Genomic DNA, 14600 nt, shown 5'->3' with positions numbered 1-14600 from the left:
TTGCAAACCACATAATAAAAACTAGAATTGTTTGAAATCAATTAAAAAATAAAGTCAATACTTACATATGTGCATGCCTACATTTACCTTGCTAGAGAACATTAGGAATTGTGACAATATGACAACTATCATCTTCCCTTTTGATGAAAAGCAGCTATTTTCCACGAAAAATCATAACCAAAAATAACTAATGTCCTAGAAATCAGTTCAGTTTTTAAAGAGACATCTGCCCATTGCAAATACACACACCAGACAGAGAGATGGGTAAGTCCATAGACAGAGCACAGGTGCATAGACAGATGACGGAGACCCAGCCCATCGTAAACGTGAGCATGGGCGCAGCGCTTATCGGAATTGGAAGTTACAGATGGGCACCGGATGCTTTTTTAACTTAAAACAGCTGACAAGCCGCCATCTCGCCGCAGACAACCAAATGTTCCTCTCTGTAACCAAGAAATTCTTATAGTGCGAAAGTTTACTCTATTTATTTTGGGGGTAAATGATTATTTTTGTCTAAATCAATAGGTTAATTTCCAACATACTAATTTACCAACTATGGCCACAAAATCAGAAGAATGTACACTGTTTTTATTTTCTCGGATTCACTCTCCTTTTAAGAAAAGAACCTCCATTTTTTGCAATTTGATTTCTCAGTGAGCTGTCAAGCCTCAGCGCCGGGGCAGCGTCCAGCCTGGACACTCGGCTCCGGGTGTGCACACGTGACGTCCGTGAGGAGGCCCGCGCACCACTGCCCACGCCGAGGGCGCCGGCCACCGGCACGGCTCAGAGGGATGCCACAGCGGGCACTGCCGGAGGTGGCCTCTGTATCTTTTCTTAGTAACAACTCTATCGAGGCTCTGAGAAAGAAAGATTCTGGAGGCTTCTAGTCACCATGCACATAGTCCTGCAGAGAGGACTGAGGCTCACCAGCGAGGCTGAGCCCTGTGCTCCCCCCTTTCAGGCCGGACCGCTGTCCCCACCACACATGAGGGCGGTCGGATGGGATGAAGGGCCTCCTGGCCTGCGAGCTTCTAGTCCTGTAAGATGGGCTGTGGGCCTCCGCTGCCCACTGACAGAATCATTGATAATGTGCAATTTCAGACAACAACCGACAGAACAGCATCACCCCACAGATCTGGTCAGTTTTTTCTAATGTTATTCTCCCTTCCCCTCCTTCTTCCCCACCCCCTCTTAGAAGCCAAGAGCGTGGAGCAAAGTGCACTTGATTGATCTGGAATGTGCATGCTTGGTCCTGGACTGTTATCTATTCTAGAGCATCTTCATGAAAATTTTAAAAGTTTTCAGCTCCACGCAGAAGGGACTTCCTGTGCTCTCTCCACCTTCCCTGGGGCACGGGCTGTTCACAGGCTGACAGGGACGCACAATGCGGATTCCTAAGGAGGGAGCTGAGCACCCTGAGGGGTCCCACCTAGGTGCTCTGGCACCTCAATGGGTGGAACCACTTGTCCACTGAGCTCCCCATTCAAGTCTCTCCAGCCCCACAGAATGGGAACTGGAGTTTTAAAGGGGAAGCAGCATTTTCCGGGGTCTCAGGCCTGCTCCCACCCGGAGAAGCCCGAGATGCTCTGCAAGGAGCCTGAGAGCTGGGAGCTGAGCTGGGAGCTGGGAGCTGGGCTGGGAGCTGGGAGCTGGGAGCTGAGCTGGGAGCTGGGAGTTGGGAGCTGAGCTGGGAGCTGGGGGCTGGGAGCTGGGAATTGGGAGCTGAGCTGGGAGCTGGGAGCTGAGCTGAGCTGGGAGCTGGGAGCTGGGAGCTGGGAGCTGAGCTGGGAGCTGGGAGCTGGGAGCTGGGAGCTGGGAGCTGGGGGCTGGGGGCTAGCTGGGAGCTGGGAGCGGAGCTGGGAGCTGGGAGCTGAACTGAGCTGGGAGCTGGGAGCTGGGAGCTGAGCTGAGAGCTGGGCTGGGAGCTAGGAGCGGAGCTGGGAGCTGGGCTGGGAGCTGGGCTGGGAACTGGGAGCTGAGCTGGGAGCTGGGAGCTGGGTTGGGAGCTGGGAGCTGGGAGCTGGGAATTGGGAGCTGAGCTGGGAGCTGGGAGCTGAGCTGAGCTGGGAGATGGGAGCTGGGAGCTGGGAGCTGAGCTGGGAGCTGGGAGCTGGGAGCTGGGAGCTGGGAGCTGGGGGCTGGGGGCTGGGGGCTGGGGGCTGGGAGCTAGCTGGGAGCTGGGAGCGGAGCTGGGAGCTGGGAGCTGGGAGCTGGGAGCTGGGAGCTGGGAGCTGAGCTGAGAGCTGGGCTGGGAGCTAGGAGCGGAGCTGGGAGCTGGGCTGGGAGCTGGGAGCTGGGCTGGGAACTGGGAGCTGAGCTGGGAGCTGGGAGCTGGGTTGGGAGCTGGGAGCTGGGAGCTGGGAGCTGAGCTGGGAGCTGGGAGCTGGGTTGGGAGCTGGGAGCTGGGAGCTGGGAGCTGGGAGCTGGGAGCTGGGCTGGGAGCTGGGAGCTGGGAGCTGGGAGCTGAGTGGGGAGCCTGGCGCTGGGCTCAGAGAGCAGCTGTGGCATCTTGGGGGACCACAGCCGGAGGTTGGAGGCTGCACCTGGAGTGCATTCTGCTCCTGGGACCGGCGGGCAGCGGGGGGACCAGGGCCAGCGGGGGGACGGGCAGCGGGGACAGCAGCGGGGGGCTCCCCAGGAGAGAACGCACAGGCGGGCAGCGGGGGGGGACGGCGGGCAGCGGGGGAGACAGCGGGCAGCGGGGGGACCTGGGCCAGCGGGGGCACAGGCGGGGGCACAGGCGGGGGGCTCCCCGGGAGTGGCCGCACAGCCACGCCGCCGAACCCGGAGGCTGCGGCCGGGAGAGAGCGCGACCCCGCGGCCACCAGCCCGCTTCTCCCACAGGGACCACGTCCTCCGGGGGCTGGATAGACCCCTAATCACTGCGTCCCCAGAGCCCGGCCGGCTTTCCCCCACACCAGCTCCGGCTGGGGAGAAATCCCAGAAACCGCAGGGTTTTAAAGAACGTGTTTAAACCGGGTATCAGAGCGCTCTCGCCGAGGGCGCCGGCCCCTCCGCCCGGGTCCGCTGACCCGCCCCGGGCCACCCCCCGAGGCCCGGGCCACCCCGAGCCCCGCCGCGGGAGCCCTTACCTGACCAGCGGGTGCTCCCTCCGCTGCTCCGCTCGCCTCCCCGGCAGCTCCGCGACCGGCTCCTGCGATCCGCTCCTCGGGGCGGGCGGGCCTCCGCCCCCGCAGCCGTGACGCGGGTCAGCCGCTCCGGCTCCTCTCCGCGCCCCGCGCCCCGGCGCCGCCCACCAGCGGCGGTCCCGCCCCGCCCGGCCTCCTCCCCCGCGATCCCGGTGCTGCGCCCGGTCCCGGTGCTGCCAGGCCGGTCCCGGTGCTGCCAGGCCGGTGTGGTCAATGGCGCAGGCTCCCTCCAGAGGCTCCCCGGCGCCGCCTGCCGCCCGCCGCTGGGATGGCGGCGGGGCTGGCTCCTCCGGGTCTCAATGGATTAAACGCTTTCAGTGACAGTGAGTGACAGTGAGCCAGGTGATCTGCTTTAGGCGGTTCCAGTTCCCGACCGTCATCACCATCACCCAGCGGCCTCTCCTCCCTCCCGGCCACACCGGACCGCGAAGCCCTTCCTCCCGGCCCGCCGGGCACCGGACACCGGGCACCGGGCACCGGACACCGGGCCGCGGTGCAATGGGCGTTGTAGCTGTACCGGAGGGAGTGACAGCCACTGGCCCTCCGGCCTGAATCCCCCTCTCCCTGAGCAGTCTCACATGGCTGTTTCAAGGAAATAACCGCGTTTATTTTCTGACATTGGTAAACAATTTTGTCCAAGAAGTATTGGTCAAAAACAGGTGAATCAGCAAGAAATGAGATTTATGACTAACAGTTCTGTGCCGGCATTTTAAAGATGCTTGCCTGAAACGCTGATCCGTAAATGTAAACGACGGGTTTGAGGAAATATTTCCTCTGTGTTACAACTTGTTATTTTTAATACTACCAAATTTGCTAAGGGTTGAGCAATATTTAACATTTTATTGATTTTATATTAGACTTAGCTCATCAAAGCCCATTTACCTGTTCTAAAACTGTTATTTGGATTTCTGTATCATTACAAATAGCATTGTCCTTTGATGTTAATTTCCAAAGTGCATTTCTGCCCTGTTACCCGGAGGAAATGCTTGTCTTTGAAATCTAACTCCGGGAGCTAGTAACCAGGAGCTTTATGTTGCTACTGACTCACCAGTGCTGGCTGGCGGCTGGGGCCTCGGGAGGAAAAGAGGTCACCGTCTGTCTGTCCTCTGAGACCACCAGCAGCGAAGCCATGGATGCTGCCGGAAGCAGGGGCCTCTCTTGCCCATCTCTTCCTCTCCGGGGTGGCATGGCCCTGGGAAAGCGTCCAGAGCAGGGTCTGCACACGGGGAAGGCTCCGGGCTCCCTGCCGTCATTTCTGGACTCTGAAAGCGCCGTCCAGACTAACAAATCAGGATGTTTATCGTGACAACCCAAAACATAGGTTATCCAGTTAAATGACCAAGTGGAGGTTGAGGACTAACCAGAGAAGGGTGAAAAGCTTCAAGAGCTAAAAGTATTGAGCTGGGGGATGGGAAGGAGCTGGGAGGAGCGGGGAGAGGGAGAATGGAGATATCTATAATACGATCAACAATAAAAATATGTTAAATGTTCAACAACATAAAAAGTAATGAACACATCGAAGGCAAAAAGCCAGGTCTAGCCCAGATCTAGGAGGGAGCAAGAACCTGGAGAGGGAGAAGGGCACCAGTTCGATTCTGCAAATTACACGTTGCGGGAGAAGCCTGCGTTTTGCCACATATGAGTATTTGTTCTAGAAAGAGAAGCAGGGCCTAGGGCCCGTTTACAGGAGCGATGGACTGAGCGGTCTGCCTGCCTCCCCCAGCCCTGACTGCATCGGCCAAAGGAGCAGAGTGCTCCCGGGACCGCATCGTCAGGTGAGTGAGTAAGACATGCCGAGGACTGCCGGGTGAGACGCTCCAGGCCAGTCTCACACTCTGCCCTGATGCAGAACCACCGGCCGGCTTGTCACACTCCGGCCGAGGTCCTGCTGAGGCTGCCGCAGTGGCACTGAGCTGGCCACCGGGTGCAGACTGGCTCCTGGGCTAACGTGAGCGGGGAGGGGGCACAGCATTCCTGTATATTCCAAAGCAGATTGCACCGGACTCAGCCAGTCCGGCGTCCTTCATTCCGAAGAGGCTGTGTCCTTCTCAGACTCACACATGTGCCCACAATCTTGCGGGGAGACCATAAAAGGAGCCTCTCACCTGCTCCTTTGCTCTCATGACCTGCAAGCTTACACGTGGTCTTTGTTCACCTCTTGGGTGAACCCCATCACTCTCTCTCTCCCTCAAGCCAGAGCCGGTCTGAGGGTCAGAGGGCCCTTTGTACAAAGAACTCTCTTGGGACAGACACTGCCCCTCCAGGTCAGCCGGGTGAGAGGGCACCTGCGGAACCCGCCCCTCTCTCACCCTCTGCTGGTCACCCTGAGTGTTACACAAGGGCATCACCAAGCACCCAGCCCTGCTCCTCCCAGGTCCGCATGGTCCATGTGAGAGCCAGCAGCTCCACTTGGGCTGGGGACGGCCCACAGGCCCAGAGCCGCAAACACCACCCAGGGAGGGGCAGAGGGACCTCCCACCTCCAGGCAGGAGTGGAGGAAGCAGGAGAGCCCTGCCCGGCTGCTGAGCCGGTAGATGCCCAGGAAAAACACCCGGGGCCCAGCTCCTCCGGCCTCACTGTCGCCCTTTTGTCCTGTTTCCTCTGAGACAGGAGTGTGGGCACCGGCAGGTTCGGCACCTCCTGGATGGTCGTTAGAAATGCAAACCTCATCGCACTGGGATTTGTATAATCAGAAACTCAAGGAGGGACTCAGCAACTGGGATTTATATAATCAGAAACTCAAGGAGGGACTCAGCAAGCTGTGTTTTAGCAAAAATCTAGGTGATGCTAAGGAGCTCAAGACCCCCTGCATTGAAGTTAGTTTCTTAAGATTCATTTTTAACAAATGCATGTCACCATATCTCCCTAGAGATTAGTGCAAGGCTGTGCCATCTTAAAAATGTGCTCAAGGGAGGGTGAACCAGATGCTTCTCATCCTTAGTACTTGTCTATTCAATCAAATTCTTAGAGTTATCACATCCGAGGGTGAGGGACACCCCATTTCCCAGTAGTCTTGTCAGCAGGATGTCCAGGACTGGCCATGTTCTGCTTCCCACCTCTGCCTTCTCTCCATGGAGCTACTCTAGCCTAATTGCTGGGTGGCCAGACCCTCCAGACTAAGATCTTGGCCCTGAAATGCAAGAAGCTTTCACATCTGCTGGGAGAAAAGAAAGCCCAGGCCCCGGGCAGAAGGGCCCCCGCAAAAAGGAAGAAGAAAATGCAGTCTGTCTTTGGGTTTTGTTCCCGAGCTCACTGGCCTCACATCAGAGCTCTGAGGTTCGGTGGGCGTTCGGAGATGCCCAGCCAGCGAGCAGCACCAGGCCCGCCCACTGGGTGCCATCCCCAGGCCCTCTGAGCACCTGCTAAGAGCCTTCAGCAGCAACGCCGCGGCCACTGGGCGCGGGACTCAGCCCACGCGTGTCCGTGTGCAGCGCTCCCCGCACCACCTCAGTAGCCGAGGACGACTGGTAGAGAATGGCATCAGACTGACGTGAGTGAAGACTCTGAGAGCACGCCTTCCTGCGAGAACACAGGCTGTGTGTTACTCCGCTGGTTCTGACCCTGACTCTGCACATCGAATCCCCCCTCAGGCCGACCCGCTGCCCCGGGAGGCGTGCCTCTTCTCCCTCCCCATCCTTGATGCCATGTGCACCCCGCAAGGATGGGGCGCCACACTGTCTGTCTGCTTTTAATCTTTCAGCTCAGCAGCCCACACAGATGCTAGAGCTGCTAGCTGTTTTCTGTCATCTGAGAGGTATGTTATCCCTGTTTTATCTAAGCTTGACCTAGTTCTCTTGCTCTACTAAAACATGAACAAATGCAGACAGATGCTGTATCCCTATGATGCAACTTGGTGAGCTCTTTCTGCTCTGCAGGCCCCGGGTCCCGCCCGGCAGACCCAAACATCCTGTGCCCTGTGGGACACGCGCCTGTCTTCACCTTCCTCTCAGCCCCAGACTCTTTGTACAAGACTCCGCCACTTGTGCCACATGCAAAGCTGCCGCCTCTGCAGTCCTTCCTTCTCCGGGAGCATCTCACGCAGACTTCCATCTCACACCCCACCAACTCCTCCGCTCAATGAGCTGGCCCTTCTGAGACATGCCTTCCCCGCTGGCTACACATCCTGCTTCCTGCTGGCTTGCAGCGCGTTCTTCTTTCCGAGAGGATTGAGAGAAGAGAGAGGCAGTGAGGGCAGGTCCCTGGGAAAGAAATGGGTCCCTGAGGGGCAGAGCCAGCGCCAAACCACCAGAATGTTTATCTCGCCGGCACAGAGGAGCAGAACGCTACAGGGGAGGAAAGGGAAGTGCTGGCGGGCCTAGAAGCGTTGAGGCTTTGAAACTGACGCCAGGCAGGGAAGGGGGAAACCAACCGGCCAATTGGGAAAAGCACGAGGGGACACAAAACGAGAAAGGGGCCCATCAGAAAGCAGCATGAGCAGACAAAGAGGCGGCAGCATTTACAATATAAATCCAAGACAAAGAGACTTCACAGGTTACCATTTGGGGCCCCTCTCTGGGCGGGGGTTTGTGTATGCTTGCAATAAATGTCCAAGCTTTTGCCTAAAATCTTCTAGTCCATGATTTTTATTCTTCAACTTTGTGGGAGAAGATCCCGGAATAAGGACTCCGGCTTGCCGTTAGGGTAACACTTTCATCTTGCCATCTTTGGGTCACCTGCCATCTCCGATCCTTCAGGTCTGGAGGTCCTCTCCCGCGGATAGAGCACCCCTTCAGATGCCTGCTTCCTCCTCTTCTCCGTCCCACCCCAGAGCTCTCAGCGCCCTGCCAGCCTCCGTGCTGGCTCACGAGGCTCTCGTGACGTGGCAGCTGGCAGTGTCTCCTGTTCCATCTCCGGCCCTCTGCCCTCTGCTCCCAGGAGCCGGCCGGACTAGCCTTCTCTCGGTTCCCTGAGTGCACCAGTGCTTCCTCCGCTGTGCTCCCCTCTGCTCTGTGGCTCATCGGCTACACTCATTCCACGCCTCTGCCTCACCTCTGCTCCTAAGCACACTGTCCCTGAGAGGCCTTCCGTTCCTTTTGGTGTGGGAGGACCATCCCCCGGCCTTCAGACGCGTGGCCCTGTTTGAACACAGGGCTATCACGGAGATACCTGGAGGTGAGTCATGTGGGAGTAGGGTGGGCCTTTGGAGTGACAGCTGTTCTTGTAAGAAGAGGAGCAGAGGTGCACAGAGGAAGGCAGCTGTGTGGTGATGAAGGCAGAGGTCGGAGTGACAGACACACCTAAAGAATTGCCAGCAAACAGCAAAGTTAGAAGAGGAAAAGGATTCTCCCAGGCTTTCAGAGGGAGCTGGCCGGCAACAGCTTGAAGGACTGCAAACTCCAGCCCCAGAATCCCGGGTCCAGACTCCCAGCAACATATCCCCTGAGCCCCAGCCCCTTCGTCTGTGGTATTTTGTTATGGATTCTGCCTCCTTCAGAGCCTACACCATAATTAGCCCCCATTTTCTGTTTGTTGACTAGTCATATAGGTTTCATGGATGTTTTTGTGTGTGTGAGAGAGATCCTTGTGCTTTGAGAGAGAGGTATTTCCAATTCTAGCATCGCCTTCATGCTAAGCCATAGACTAGATGGCGTTAAATATATAGGGATGATCATTAGCATTATACGAGATTTAACGCCATCTGGTCCATGGCTTAGCATGAAGGCCATGCAGGAGAGGCTCTTGCAGAGCTGACACCCTGCCTTCACTTATTGCCGCTTCATTCTTCACCCGCCATGGAAATGCTAACCGAACCTGCCATAGCGAGCACAGGGAACGGAATCCTCAGTTCACAGCCGCTCTGGCTGCAGTCGCTGAGCTGAGGCTGCTGCTGCGGCAGGAGCAGCGGGCCAGCAGGAGGACAAATGGCTGCGATGTGGAGCTGCGCTCTCCCTGGACAGTCCCACGGGCCTGTCTCGCGTTCGGGAGAGGCTCCAAAAGAACAAAGCAGCGGAGCCAGAAGGCTTTCTCTAAATGTCACTGTAAGTGGGTAACGAGAATGGAAGGAGCTCCACTGGAGACAATAAACCAATTTTTGCGACAGAAGATGAAGTAATTAATTATTCAACTTCATTTCCACAAACCACATTCATTCTTTACTCTGTAAGTAGGCAGCAGGCTGCACACTGCATTCCCAAGAATCTTCTTAACTAAGAAACCAGCTGCAGTTCCATTCTGGAATCCCGAGTTTGCAGGTCGGTGGTTCCTGGCAGACGCTGGAGGCACAGAACCACCTCTGGGCAGGCAGGCCCTCCTCCCCCACTGGGATGCTGGCAGATACTCAGCCTGCGGTTCCAGCAAGGCCCCTCTGACCAAGCAGCAAGCACAGGCGGCCCTGGGACTCAGCCCGGAGCTCCCCCAGAGGCATCCTGGGCTGGCTCCCCCACTCCCCTGGCAGACCTTGCTGGAGGGAGGAGTCTTGGAGTTAAACTGGGTAAGAATTTTCCTCTGGTTTTGCAGCATCCTCCAGGCGGCGTCACGGTGTTTGGAGAAGCCCTGTGGCTGGAGCGCTGCCCAGAGCCAGTGACCGAAAACCCGAGCCTCCTTTCTACTCAGCAGGACCAAGCTGGCCACATCTGCCTGGACACTTTCCTTGTTGTTTTGTGTTTTGTTTTCAAAAAATCCTACTGCATAGTTATGTTTCCTCAGACAGAGCCATGACGTGTGTGTGTGTGTGTGTGTGTGTGTGTGTGTGTGTTCATTACTGCCATGTGCTGCATAGCGACATTCCCTCAACGGCAGAATGCATACAATGGCCGTCTTGACAGGGGCAGAAATAGAATATTGGGGACCAACTATAATTGTAAGAAATACGAATCATGCTCTGTATGGTTTTGCTCTGACTAAAAAAGGCGCATTCTAACCCGGCTGGGAGCTCACTGGACATGCGGCCCTCCTCCCATTGGCGCTGCCTGCTACCGTGGAGAGGTGAACGGCCTGTGGCAGAAACCGGAGCCACCAGCCCTCTGAAGAGCCCGCCTCGGCACACCCACAGGCTTTGCAAATTTCCGGCTGCATTGCTTGTTCACTGGCCTTTGGGTACCCTTTTGCCTACTTCCCCATGTGATCTTTGCTCTTCTACCCAATATAAATAGCTTACATGGGGGGGGAGGGCAGGGCAGATGTTTGTGGATGACCTGCTGCTCCCACACCGCTGGCCAGGCCTGGTGGAGGCTGCAGGCTGCTGGCCCTGGGCAGGGAGCCGCTCTCGGCACTCACTCCCCGGGAGCGGGAGCGGGAGCGAGGGGTGCGCTGCGAGGCGCTGGCGTCGGGAGCTGGTGAGGAGAAGGGAGCTGCAGAGAAGCTGATGGTGAAGGAAGGACCAGAGCTCTGCCCTGTGGGTGGAGCCGCCCTCCTGGAGGCGCCGGGAGCACTGGACGCGGAGGCCGCAGCGCCAGGCCCGGCTTCTGGGAACAGAGAACAGTCTTGCTGGGGCCACGGCGGGGCCCCAATGGAGACCGTGTGTCTGGCACCGTGAGACCCGCCCGTGCCCGCAGAGCAGTGAGCCTCCTGTGGCCGGCTCCCCCAGAGGCCCCTCACGTCCAGGTGGCGCCATGGAGGGGGGGGCTGGTGGGGACACCCCTCAGGATGTGCTCACTGAGGTCGGTGCCCTCCACCCCAACGCTTAGGGTGGGCACCTTCCGCCGCCTTCACCGCCAAGAGGGCCGGGGTGCAGCCTGAGCGTGTGCCCGCCGCCTGGGCCCTGGCCACACAGCTGAGCGGGGACGGGACCATTCCCCAGGGTGACCGTGTCCACACTGCACCAGAGCCCGCCGTGAGCCCCCAAGTCGCTGACTGTCCCTCTGGAGACGCTCACTAGGTTCGCTCACGACGTCAGAGGACTTGCCAGGCATGAGGGGCCAGTTCAGCGGCTGGCGAGAGGCCACCGGCTCCCTGGGCGGGCAGGAGCTCCTGGCGGGGCCTGGGAGCTGGGGGTGAGGGGCTGTGGGACCCGGTGCAGGACAGGGCTGAGGAGAGACGGAGCAGAAACTGGGGGGAAGGAAAGGAAGATCCCCAAGAACGCCCAGTGAAGTGTCAGCAGGCGCTTCTGCAGAGCTCGGCACGCCACTGGGAAGTTTGGAAATATGGACCCAACACCAAGGTCTCCCTGACAGAGGAATGAACATGGAGCATTATGTGCTTCAACCTCACCTGTGATCCAAAAGCAAAAGTGACCCATCGCGGTCACAGTTCTGACCAGAGTGACACCTGCTCCTCAGGAGCCCTCAGCCGTTCCTCCCGGAGGTGCTCCCCGAGGGCATGGCTGTCCCCACCCTGGAACTTCCCAGACGAGGTGTGGAGAGGAGGCAGCGGCACTGCCGGCCCTGACCCTGAAGGGCCCAGGCTAGTGCATGTGCCCATGTGTTCGTGTCTTAGCATTTAACAAAAAGTTTAACAACTGAAAGTAAAGCAACAAAGTAATTTTAAATAGAAAAAAGCATATAGAATTAGGACTTAAAGAAAATGATTTTGTACAGCTGTGCGGCGCATTTGTATGTAAGCTGAGTGTGTGACAAGAGTCAGAAAGTTAAAGTTGGAATAAATGAGAGTCCCAGGACACTGAGGTGGGTTTGTTGCTGTAGGAAGGAGGGTGTTTCATACATTCACTGCAGGGAGCGCCGTCCGCAGGGCGCTCAGCGTGTCCTAGGCTTCCCTCTCCTCACCGCTCACTCCCTCCCCTTCCCCCTCTCACCCAGAGCCCACCAGGCCTGTGAGTGCATCACTTTCACCCGTCACGTGTTTCCTGTGCCTTGGGTGTGTTTAGATATGTTCACACACACACCATTGTGTTACAGTTGCCTGCGTGTTCAGGAGAGTAACACGCTGCATGGTTTGTGTGTTAGGAGCAATAGGCTAGACCTACAGCCTGGTGTGTAGAGGCCGCACAAAGATGGTTGTGAGGTGCACTCTGTGGCGTGTGCATGAAATTGCCTAATGCATTCTTCAAACAAAACTCTGCTGCTAGGCGATTGCAACTGTAAAAGGAGTTCGCTCACATGATTATGGAGACTTCTGTCCCAAGGCATGTGCTTGGCAGGTTGAAGACTAAGGAAAGCCTCAGGCTGGTCCTCCCTGGTTACAGTCTGCAGGCCAGCAGGCTTGAGGCCCAGGAGGACTTGAGTCAGGAAAAGCTGTGGTCCCAGTTCGAAGGCCAGCAGGCAGGAGACCCCTCCTGAGGGCATCAGCCTCCCTCTGTAAAGGCCACCAGCTGATGAGGGCGGTCCCCACACTGGGGCCGGCATCTGCTTACAGGGGCCACCAGGTTCAAACGTCAATCCATCCTCACAAGCACCTGGAGTAATGTTTGACCCAAAGTGTGGGCACTGTGTGACACATACAATCACACCCGCCAAAGGGTTGTAAGAGAAGATAGCGTGAGAGTGGGAGAGTCAGGGGACCATCAGAGCGTTGGGTACAGAATGGGCGATGGGCCTGACGGCCCAGGGCAGATGCCACTTTGAAAGAGGCCCTGGAGCAGAAGGACGAGGTTCTCTCTGTGGTGACTCCAGGGTCAAGGGTATGAAGAAGGAGTGTGAGAGGAGGAACCTACATCAAAACAACTAATGGGGAAAACAAAACACCTCTGCGCCAGGGTTAAAGGACCAGCTTTCTCTGCTCGGAGGTGGAGAGTGAGCCAAACCCAGGATGAAGGCGAGGAAGTAACACAGACACGATGATCTCCCCGGCAGGGGCTCAGTCTGAGGGGTGCCAGACTAGCTCCTCCTGGACGGCCTGGGCCCCCGAGGAGCCTGCCTGCTCCCGTGGTCCTCGCCCAGGCCCGGGAGGCGGCTGCCCTGGCTGCCCGCAGCCCTGGACGTGGAAGGCAGGGCCACCACAGGAAGCACCGTGGGCATCGCCCCGGCTCCCGTTGGGAATGAAAATGGTGTCGCACAGCAAAGCCCAGCGGGCGGCCGGAGCACGAGGCCCTGGAGGAACGCTCCGTCCTTTCATCCTCCAGAGGTCCAGCACCATCGCCGTCCCCTCTCCCCGCGACACTAACTCTGGACTCTGCCCTCCAGGATGAGGTGTGAGTGGCAGGTCAGATTGGGTCTTCGGGCATTTGTGTGAAAGAAAGAGGCCCTGAGTGCTTCCACGCCTTCCTGAGACCCGCTGACGTCTGCGTGGACAGAGCGGACAGCGTGGGCTGAGCAGAGCTGCTCCTTTGGGTTCAGGGCAGTCTCCGCTCACGAGGTCGCTCCCATTCCTGCCTTCAGCTCCCTGTTCCCTTTTCCATCGGTGCACACGATTCTCATCCTTACAGCACTGGCTCCAGGATGCCGCTGTGCCATGCCAGTCCTCGGCTCAGCAGCCCTGCCCCCTCCCCAGCACTCAGCTGTCTCAGACGGCACTCCTCAGTACACGCGGCCCCCCTGCCTCCCGGACCCTGGCTCTCCGGGCAGAGGGCGTGCTGCGGTCACCGTGTCCTGTGCACCTGCCACCCTCACCGCAAGGCTGCCTTCCAGCCGGGGGACAGCATCACTGCACGATGACAGACCTGGACCGCTCCTGGGCGCAGCGTTTGTGGGAGGCCTGATCCTGTGCATGACATGACCTGACATGACACGGGCGTGCCGTTTCCTGTTCTCGCACGTCTGCTGGCTCGGAGAAACCACTCTCCTGAGTTTGGGTCTGTCACTCTCCCAGTTCTCTTGTCTCTTGAGCTAGTTAGCGCCCCTCAGTGCTGGGCTTCCCACCGCGGGCAGCACGGTGTGAGTGATCTGCAGCGTGAATCCTCGGCAGCTTTATTTTCTTTCCTCCTCTCAGAGCTTCATCTGCGGATCTGGGCAGGATCATTTTACTTCTGAATGGCGTTCCTCTCTTCATATTTATGACTAATTCGCTATTGCAAACAATGGCTATGCAAACGCTTTTACACCTGACAAGTGCAGGGACTGGCCCTCCCAAGAGGCCCGGGTGTCCGCGAACAGTGACGCCATCTCCTGGTGCTCAGGGCATGAGTGCAGGCTGCACCACACCCCCACTGACAATGGGGTTCTTATTAATTCTTTCAGGTCTGATGAGTGAAAAATGCATCAAGCTATTTAAATGCTCGCTTCTTTGATCACCAGTGAGTCTGGGCATTTAAAATATACATGTATTGCCTTTTCCTCTAGATTACTGGCACATGATGCTTTTCTCTTTTGATTTTAAAGATTTCATATTTATTTATATATTTTTGTTGTTCAATTAGTGACATTCAATATTACTTTATATTAGTTTCAGGTGTGCAACATGCTAGTTAGACAATCACATAATTTACAAAGTAATCACCCCAATATTTCCAGTACCCACCTGGCACCGGATGTAGTTATTCCAATATTATTGCCTATATTCCTTATGCTGTACTTTACATCCCCGTGACTGTTTTGTAACTCCCAATTTGTACTTCATAGTACCTCACCTTTTCTCCAGCCCCACCCATCCCCTCTGGCAGCCATAAGTCTGTCCTATGTC

At 57.1% G+C, this 14600-nt stretch overlaps 1 protein-coding gene across 1 annotated transcript in view; it reads right to left on the bottom strand.

The window, feature by feature from the left end:
* Positions 1-3205, bottom strand: part of DIRAS2 (DIRAS family GTPase 2) — a 29741-nt gene extending 26536 nt beyond the window's left edge. The window contains exon 1 of the mRNA XM_036420071.2: positions 3093-3205. The gene's annotated coding sequence lies outside the window, so the exon portion shown is untranslated. The remainder of the gene's footprint in view (positions 1-3092) is intronic.
* Positions 3206-14600: the final 11395 nt, after the last annotated feature.

The sequence above is a fragment of the Pipistrellus kuhlii genome, unplaced genomic scaffold (assembly GCF_014108245.1).
Source record: "Pipistrellus kuhlii isolate mPipKuh1 unplaced genomic scaffold, mPipKuh1.p scaffold_m20_p_61, whole genome shotgun sequence".
Taxonomy (NCBI): domain Eukaryota; kingdom Metazoa; phylum Chordata; class Mammalia; order Chiroptera; family Vespertilionidae; genus Pipistrellus; species Pipistrellus kuhlii.
This window is presented reverse-complemented; position numbering and strand designations above follow the sequence as displayed.